A 10,023-nucleotide genomic window follows, 5' to 3' on the forward strand; every position below is an offset into this window, starting at 1 on the left:
CTTGCAACGCCCGAGTGGCATCATTAAAGGTGTCAATAAAATGCAACTTGCGTTTGCAACGTGCGCTGTAAACCACTTACTCTAGGGCCTTTTGACTTAAGACATTTAAAATATTAAAACACCAATGAGTTTTTTAAAAACTTGACGTTTTAGTGAATAAATGAGTGTGGCGCTCTATTCCACTCTTAACTGCGGAATGCACGGGCCTCGAAAGCGGCTGGAAAACCCGGCTCCTTTCGAGTCGGGGCCGGGGTGAGGTACCGTGCGGCGCGCACGCACGCCAGGGAGCCCTTCGAAAGTTGATGGGAGCTGGTTTGCTTCTGCTCTCCTCTTCCCGTGTTTCTTTAAACATTTTTTTTTTTTTTTTTACAAAGTTGATTCCTCACTGAGCCGGGGGGCCGACGGCGGTGACGCTGGCGTGGCGCGCACTGCAGCTGGAAGGACAGCAACGCGCCGAGGCGCCGGCCGCCGCCGCTGGGCCGCGTCCCGGCCCCGCCGTGCGACGCGCGGCCAGATGGCGGGGAGGCGGGGAGACCCTTTGTGCGCCCGGAGCGCGCGAGTGAATGGCGCGCGGTCGCTGGCACCGGAAGGGTTCACACTGCGTCTGAAAGGGGACAATGGAGGCTGGATAGAGCGACATCGCAGAAATCGAGATCATTTGTGATTCGGCCCCTTTCACCATGGTTGTCATGCAAACTTCCGACTTTGATCAGCGGAGGGTGGAGAGGGAAGGAGCCCGCGCAGGAGGCCGGCCCCGCGGCGCGTCCGGGCGCCCTTGGCGGGTCCCCGCCCTCTTCCGGAAGGAGCCGCGGGGACGCAGCCTCAGGCACCTTGACCTGTCTAGACAGCCCCCAAGTTTTTTGTCTCCGTTACCAAGGGCGAGGGGTGCTCTTTGACCCCCGCGCGGGGCGGAGGGGGTGGCCGAGGGGACCTCTGAATCCTCGCCGGATTCTGGAGGGACCGCGCGGCCGCACCGGCGTCAGGGCGGCCCGTAAGCTGTCCCCCTGCCCCGCTCCCTCTCCACCCGGGGGCGTTCGGCGGTGCAGGGAGGAGCGGCGGCGGAGGAGGGCAAACTTGTGGCTTTGCCTAAGTTGTCCTGGGCCGAGGAGAGTTCTGGAACCACCGAGAGCGGGCTGTCTCTCTCCTGCTCGTCTGTCTCCCCGTCTTCTCTCCCTGTCCTGTCTCTGCGCGCCTTCTCCTGCATCCCAATCTCCATCTCTGCGTCCTGCATCCCTGTCTGTCCCCGTCTCTGCCTCTGTCTCGTCTCCGCCTCCATCTCCGGCGGGTACATAGCTAACAGCCATTTTCCGCGCTTCATGCTCATTCCGCACGTTCAGTGTCTTTTATATGATCGGTGTAAGTGCAGTTTCTAGTTCGCATGTGCCTTTTTCTGTCCACTTTCCCACATATGCGCTGTTTGCAAACCGGAGTTTAGGCCGCCGTCTTGGCTCGTGGAGGGAGTAACCGGACCACGTCGGCTGTCGGGAAAGGGGCGCACGCACGTTCGCGGCGGGGGCGGCGTGGTTCCCACGCATTCGCCAGATCGTCTTTTAAGTCATATTAACATTAAGACAAGTTCCCTCGGCGGGTTTTTCTCGACAGATCCCCTCAGCCCAGTCCGAGGCTTTGCTAAGCGACCTCCTGGATGAAGCGTGTGAGCGGATGAGTGACCACAAGCCAAGGCGGAACCGTTCCGGAGACGGGCGCCCAGGGAAGGGGCCGCCACGACGAAGAATTTGAAAAATTCTTTTTGTAAAATTCTGACGCGTCCAGACCCTTGAAATTCGCGGTAAGCTCCCCCCGCGGACGCGCGCCGCGCTCGGTGGGTTCGCTTCTGGCGCCCCCCCCCACCTTTTTCCCCCTTTTTGCCATCTGTGTCGGTGGTGATCGAGTGTCAGGACGTTGGACCTTCAAATGTCGCCTGTTTGCTTTGTCGTCCTGCCGCTTTCCCAGTGGTGACCGTGCATTTTGCCTTTTGAGACACCCATGGGGCTGTGAGATTTTGTCTCGGTGGAGAGAGTTAAGAGATATTTTCTAGAAAGTGCCCTTATGAACCCCGGTGACTTTAGGAAAGAGTTTGCACGTCGCTTTGCTCCTGTGGGAACTCGGGAGGGGTCCCCGAGCCAGGCAGGTCCCTCAGAGTTCCCCCCCACCCCACGTAGGGAGTCAAGGGCTGTGGTTCCTGGGTTAAAATCTAAATTAAAATGAACGTCGCTTTCAAATATTTACAGCCCAATCGTGGCGGGAGAGTGCCACGCATCAGCCCCCTCCCCGCCCCCAAGGCTTCACAGAAGAGAGAATTTTTTTCCCCCGAGTTAATTCAAGTATTTTAGCACAAACTAAGTTGAACAAAGGCTTAGGTATGGCGGTTGGCTTAATGACAAATTTCCTCCCAATGTGGTGTTTATTTTACATAGACGCTGGCCTGTGGCTCGCTAGAAGGTGCCTGGCAAAATATATCGCGATACATTTCACTTTACTCAACGCTGTTGAGTCAAAGTGACGGGAAAGCTTGCTTAAAAAGTGTATTACGTTCACGCATTGGCCAAAATTTCAGGCATGCTGACACCCCGCCATGGGGGCTTCAGCTGACTTCTGAAGACTTTCGTTTTCATTAAAAAGTAAAGGCAATAATTCAGAGTGAAGAGGACTGTGGGATAAGAATTGCGACGAGTGAGTGTGCTTGTATCTCCCAGGTTCCAAAGAAAAATATTAGAGTGGCATCTAAAAATTTTAAATGCTATTACAAATGTGTTAGAGTCCCGCTTGATGAACTCGGAAGGTGATTTACAAGCCTCTGCTGAGTGACCCAGGGCAGCTCCCCAAACTGTAACCTTGTGCTTCTCTGATGCAGACACCGACTCCGGTTAGATTTTAAGATTTTCAAGTGCACGGGCAAATTTGAGCCCCCTCTTCTCTGAAAAGTCAGGTTTCGGGTGGGGGTGGGGAGTGAAAGTATGGCTGGGTCTCTAAATAATATGAAAACAAAATCCCCTCGATAGCTGTCAGGCGTGTTATCCACAGCGAAATTAAGGATGCTGCATTTTGATTGCTGAGAAAGCTTGATTGTTTTCACACTTCGGACCTGGTTTAAAACCGCAAAATGGATTATTATGTTAATATGAAGGGAGCCGGTCGAACTGTTTTAAGGAGCTCGGTTCTTTAAAAAGTGTTCTAAAAACACACAAAGGAAAACAGAAAACTAAGACTTTGCAGCTTCATAAATAGGAAACCCATTTCTTCCTATGTTTTGATTCCAATTTAAGGAAGAGAAACAGGTATGAAGAACCTGTTTCTTCCTCCTCGCTCTCAGCTTCCAATCCGACGAATCAGTGAATTAACTCCCAGGAAAATGATGCAATTAACATGCTAGGCGCAGGGGGAACCTAACGCGTTGATATCTTGAACCAAAAGAGCTAATAAAAATGGCCCGCCTCGCTCACATGATTTTATATTTTTAGCTAATAAAATTTTGATAAGATGGCCTGTGAGTGCATATCTGTCCACATATGTTGTTATTATCTCTCTGCAGTGTGAGACCATAATAGAACAGTATGAAGGTGAAATGCTCACACTTATCGCCCAGGAGACACGCTACCTTGCTGACAAGCTGTGCAATGAAAACTCAGGTACTGTGTCTGATGTAACACGCGCCTGCTCCCTCCCCCCTCCCGCTTAGCATCGCAGCATCCTTTTTCCAAACCGAGCCTCTCTGTCTCCCTGCCACCGACTTCTCCACTGAATCAGAAAGGACACCCTATGAGAGAAAACAAATAAACACGACCACACTTCCTCTCCTCTGCATTTTAAGTGAATTCGAAAGTACTCGATTTCCAATTGTGTCCAATTGTTTAGAAGCACATGCTCAGTCAGAATCGGATGAACCCAGAGCTCTTTCCCATTTTAAACTTTTAGAGGTTTAAAATCTCCATCCTGGACCAGGAACAAATCTCTGTGACTTGCCTAGTACCTTCACCGACAGAAGGTGGGGTCTTTACTCAGTAAGACATTTTAAATGTTTTTGTTTGTTTGTTTATGTGGGAAGGGTGCTGGATTTTTTTTTTCAAGTTCCCCTCCCTGAATATCTACTTCTTAAAGTTGTTTTTTCTTTTCTGGCAGAGGTGGAAAATAATACTTGACTCATATTCTTAAACACACACACACACACGCACACACACAAACATACACACTCAGAAGCTAAAAAAAATCACCAGAACTTTACTTACTGTATACAAAGTCGAAACACCTTGCCAACATTGGCCTTCCCATCCGTTGGGTTACACATATATCTATAATTTTGACATATGTTTAATCCATTTATAAGAATAAGTAGTATAAGTTGTACATTCTTTTCAGATATCTTTGAGAAAAGCGAATGATTTGTATGAAGGCGATGATTTAAAGCCAGGACAGTACTTTTATGCAATTGCTTATAATAAAGGATAATATACTGCCATCCACAGTATCAAATTTGTTGCCAAAGTTCTTAAAATAGTAGTTACTGCACATTTGTAGATAAGTATTTATGTCCGTGAAAGTTATTAAACAAAAAAAGTTGTAAATCCTCATTCGCAGGAAGTTTTCTTACTCCGAGTAGATAACGGGGTCGTTTTCTGCTTAAAAGCGGTTTGCTTGGGAGTCGAAGAGAACAGTGCAGTGATACGGTCAGGATCGTTCAGGAGTTTGAGAGCTTTTTCCGTTGATTTTGGATACGTAACATGGTACTTTGTGGAACTCACATAACTAAGTGCGTAACCACAATTTCCCACAGAAGACACTTTTGAGGTTTTTCAAATGACTCGGAGATATATGTATGCATTATGATATAAGCGAAAATATGGCTAACGATAGTGGAAATATTCTTTTTCCTGTTTTTTCTCATGAAGCGTTTGAACTTGTCATAGTCATCTATGGCACATGCAGGTATTTGTTATAAGAACACCTGTTCAAACATTGCAGAAGGACATAAGAAGGTTTCAGCAACTCTAAAGCCCCAAATAGCAAGATTCCGGGAAAAACTTTGTTCCCAACTGCCCCACTTTGACCAAATCTCAGTAATATCAACAATCTCTTTTCATTCCTCCTGCATATGTATAATCGGAAATCAAATCTTACATTAACCTCAAGAAAATGCAAATGCGAAGCGTAAACCTAAGATACATGCAATAATACCAGTAAAAATAAAACGCGATTAGATAATTAGTTCTTAATGGCGTCTGAGTTGTAAAAATCTGGTTAAGTATTTGCACTATAAACAGAAATATCGGTGCCTGGGACTTCGGACGACACAAGGCGACCACCCCAAGGTGAAAGCAGACCCATGGCTGCCGCCTGGTGAAGTGGAGTGGGTTTCGTCACCCTGCGTTTCTCTATGAAACATATTTATGGAATGCTCTGAACCATTCATAAATTTAAAACTGAGAATATGTATTAATTCTAAGAACAGACGAGACTCCCCATCCCCAATCGAGCTCTTATTGAAGCAAGTTAACATCACGTAACAAGTTGGAGTGTTTGCAGACTTAAAAATGATTTGCAGAAAAAGCTATGGCAACGTGACGATGAGAAAAATTCCAACTACTGAGTGCGGCAACGGAAAAGTCTGATGTTTTAGCATCTTGGGATGGTTTCAGATAACGGTGTGAAAGGTGAGACTCTCATATGGCAGGACAGTCCCGTGCTTTCAGACGTAATCTGAAATACGAGTGAAGTAGGGTCCTGTGGCCGTGGGCGTCTGTGCTAGGTTTCGTAAAGACCAGATTTAACTTGTTCTGTTGTTCAGCAACTTTACTGTGATTGATTCTCCACGATTTAAACGCTGTTTTAAAGGTCTGACCGTGCGTGTGTGCGTTGGGGTCACCGTTAACTGGACTCCACGGACACCATGGGCGAGACGCTATTGTGAGAGCTGTTCAAAGGTCCACATGTTGCTTTTAAGGAGATGGACAATTTTTTAAAAACTAGATATTTCTAGAACTAGAGGTTTGTTTGAAAGATCAGTCTCTGTATTTTATATACACCTTATGTATGCATATATGAATGTACATATACATTTTTGCTTTTTTATATTTAATGGAGATCATTTTACTTTATTTTAAATAATTACATGGGAGCAGAGGAGGGCACGTTTACAGACTTGAAAGAATTTCAGCCCTGTTGAGGTATAATTGACAGAAAGTTAAAAGCTATTTAAAGTGTACGCCGTGGTGATTTGAGAGATATATATACGCTGTAAAGGGATTTCCCTTCATCTAGCTAATTAATACACACATGACTCTTTAAAACATTGAGATTCCAAGATAAACCCCTTACACACAAGCGAACAAGTGGGAAGTCATAGCGAAAACATCTCTTATGTTAAATTTAAGATGACTGTGTTTGGATTTAAAAATAACGCATCGGTGAGATTTTCATGAACGTTGTGTGTCATCTTTCCGATGAGACAAAAAATTCTCAATGGAAGGCTGGAGGACTGCAGCTGGATCTGTGAGGGACACTGTCATTTTAGTCACCGGGTAGAATAAAAGTCATCGAGTCTATCCTTGAGGTGAGACGGGTCACAGGGGGAAGGAGCTGTCCCTGGCACGACCCCCTTTTTTCCCAGGCGAAAAATAAAAGTGAGTTCATTGGATTTTCCTGGTAGACTATTTTGTGGCACATAACCCAGCCTTCTCTGGGTTGTCATTTTAATGTGTTGAAGTCAAAATGTTTTAAAATCCTAATGACATATAAGGTCGTGACTATATTCCACTCAATGCAGAGAACATATTGGTCCAGATTATGAATGGATGGAGACTCTTAGGTTTGTGGGGGTAGCCGTCAGACAGCGCGTGTGAAGGTGTACATAGATACACATAAATATATTCCGTGTACATACCACTTTGGCTTCGGTATCAGATCTTAACCTTTTAAAATATCAGCCTGATGAATGTGTCGTATCATCATGTTAAATGCAACGTACGGACAAAGGTATCAAGTATCTGGAAATGTTTAGCCCACACTTAAGTAAAAGCATTTTCACGTTTTTATATAGACTTCTCAACACGCCGATGGGGGTGTTAGAGTCTAATATACAAAACAATGGCTTTCTAAGGCCACCGTATTTCCTATTTTAAATAAATTATGTAGCTAAAACAATCCGTAGCCTTTCTAAAGGGAGTTGGCATCCATTGCTAACAGTTGGAAGAGGAGCGTGCATCTGAGCATCTCTGCTCCTTGAATTAAATGCCAAGTTCACGGTGCCCCTGCGTCAAGTGTTCCTTCAAGACTCCCGTGGCCATGGGCGAATGATACAGCCCTGGGCTTGTTTTAAAATACTAGCGGATGGGATGAGACTAACTGAGCATTGGCCAGTGTTGAGGCTGGGTTTGGGGTGTTGGGGAATGAATTATACCCCTTCTTCTACTTTTGCGTATATTTAAGTTTTTCTACAATAAAAGAAAATTTTTAAATGTGCTTCCACAAGAATGTGTTTTTTGCAGAATGTCAGTGACTCGTGGGCTGGTTTTAAATGCAGTCGTGATGCTCTGTTTCCCTCAGGTCTGTGTGAGATTTCTGCTAATGGTGCTGAACTCAGGAACGACGATGCGGCTGCTTAGAGAGGCGTCAGGTCACAGCCCAAGGTCAATGCCTGCACTTACGTCTTCCCGTTTCTTCATGAGGAGAAATTCTATATCTCTTGTTTGTGCCGTGTAGTCTCACATATGATATTTTGTCGAAAGTCTGTTTGTTGGCATCATCACAAACTCCGATTCTTTCTGTAGGTGAAACTTGGGGCATAAAACAAATTACCTTTGTGGGTTATGACGCAGACAGGCTTGGCGATAAAGCAGGAAAAAAGTAGAGCCATCTCATAAATGAGATCAGAATTTAATAATGTGTACTGTACACTTCACACACACATGCGAGCATAGTGTTCTATCTGAAAAGAACTTGACTTGATTTCTTAAATACTGGATTGATCACAAAATTAAGAAAATATATTACCACAAATTCCAGATTGTCTTCTGGATTACACACAGCTCTTGATGAAAGAAGCCAACTCATTTTATATCAGGAATGACATTTAAATTCCTAAAGAGTTTAAAAACTTTTTAACCTCTAAAATGTAATTGAACGCATAAAAAATAATGAATAATTTTATGGTGAACGTTGACCGTGTTGGCTTTTCTTACCCATACATTCTGAATTTGAATGATTTAGAAAGTTGGTTTATTATTACACCATGTATTCTTAAAAGATGACACTAATGACCATGTTTTGTTTTGCTACAAATTCTCCTGTTGTATTCTTGTTTTCGAAAGACTTTCAGCTAACACTGACTGCAGATTTTACTACTAACGAACATATCATTCTCCTATGTGTGTTTTTGTAGGTGTGGAGATGGATGGGGAGGTGGGACTTTTTGGGACATTTCCTCCCGATCACTCTTATACCGGAGTGTAGCAATCATCTCATTTTCAGACATTTTATTGTCTCTATTAAATTTACATTCAGTGGAATCTGACTTTAATTATTTGAAACGTCAAGGCATATTCTACACTTGCTTAAAAAAAGAAATTCTCATTCTTGTCCGTGAGAATTTACTGAGTAAGACGATAAAAATTCTGTCCTAAAGAAGCAAAAACTATCTGCCATGTGTTCCATAATTGCCCAGAAAGCACACTATTTAAATCAGTCAACTGACTCTTTGAGATGAAACAATTCTTAAATTTAGGAATGTTTACCATTTCCATTTTCCTCTCTCCCCGCTCCCCCCGACAACTCTTACCAAATGTCAGATTTTTATGTTAATGTCTCTTATTTATTTGGGAACACTGAAGAGGTGGTGCTGTTTGGTTTGTCTGTAGCTGGTCAAGTACTATGGAGCCTGTACACATCGTAACCACATCGTAACCCAATGAACCTGCATAGCAGCTGATAGAAAACGGAGATAGGATTTAAGGATACTTAGGACCATTTTTCAGGAGGGTAGTAAAATCGTTATTTGCAACATAGTCTCTATATTTTTATGTAAACTTATCTGTTTAAGATTAATTTAGCACTTCATAAACATTTTTCTAACTTAGGCTTTCTTGTTAAATGCACAAAAAAGAAACATCGTTCCTTCTGGGGAACGTGGACAGACACTGGCACAAAGTATCCAAAGTATCCCCTAAAACTGTAACATTTGTAATTGCAAAAGTATCAATCGCAGTTTTATACTCTCACTGGCAATTGTTACCAATTCTCAGATGTAGACAGCACCCATAGAATTCAAGAGAATCTGGGCTCCTGTTTACAACCTAAGTGTTTGTGGAGAGGTGAACCTTCTTCCCACGATGGGTGTTTCTCCTGGATGCTGGCGCTTCTGCTTTGACTGGAGAGAACTGTGCATCTTGCCTCTGATAGCGAATATCTAAGGTTTTGCTAAATATGTCTTTTCAGTTTTTTATTTCTCGATAAAAACGGTCTTGTTTCTTACAAGATATTAGACATCCGAGGACTAATATATTTTTTTCTTTCCAGATCAAACTTAGTAAACTCATGTATATATTTGTAGTTTACTAAGTTACTGATTAAAACTACACTTGAATGATAGACAGAAACTACGGTGTTTCTTAAGGCTGCAATGATTCTTAAGTTTCTCTCTGGGTCACGGTTAGATTGTGCTGCTTTTATTAATGAACGATAATAAGATAGAGTAGCTGTTTGCTTTAGCATCCCTCCTAACCACGTTCCTGCCTTTTTAATGGCATTTATTGACCCAAAACGAAACGAAATCAAAACGCCAGGGAAGACAAAACAAAACAAACAACAACACATAGGATGCGACAGAAAAGTTTCTCGGAGTCAAAGTAAAAAAAAAAAATCCTGGGAGCAGAGGTGGGCGGGGGTTGCTTATTAAAATAATGAGGAGAGAGGACATGTTTGGGGTAGATGGCTTCGAATCGTACTTTTATGAGATGGTTTCTTTGGGTCTCTATGGAAGACTCCCGTGAACCTGTTCTCATAAAGAAAAGACCAAATTGGCTGAGATGAACA

General features: G+C 43.8%; 1 long non-coding RNA gene across 2 annotated transcripts; it reads left to right on the top strand.

Moving 5' to 3' along the window:
• The first annotated feature begins 655 nt into the window (after positions 1 to 655).
• Positions 656 to 9,808, top strand: LOC120582136 (uncharacterized). 2 transcript variants are annotated; one of them, XR_005647474.1, is made up of 5 exons: positions 656 to 991; positions 1,603 to 1,789; positions 3,533 to 3,629; positions 5,447 to 5,648; positions 7,540 to 9,808. It is a non-coding gene; the product is annotated as an uncharacterized LOC120582136 (long non-coding RNA). The 2 variants fall into 2 exon arrangements; XR_005647473.1 differs by having other exon boundaries at positions 656 to 1,789.
• The last annotated feature ends 215 nt before the right edge of the window (positions 9,809 to 10,023 follow it).

Source organism: Pteropus medius, unplaced genomic scaffold (assembly GCF_902729225.1).
Source record: "Pteropus medius unplaced genomic scaffold, Ma_sr-lr_union100, whole genome shotgun sequence".
NCBI lineage: Eukaryota > Metazoa > Chordata > Mammalia > Chiroptera > Pteropodidae > Pteropus > Pteropus medius.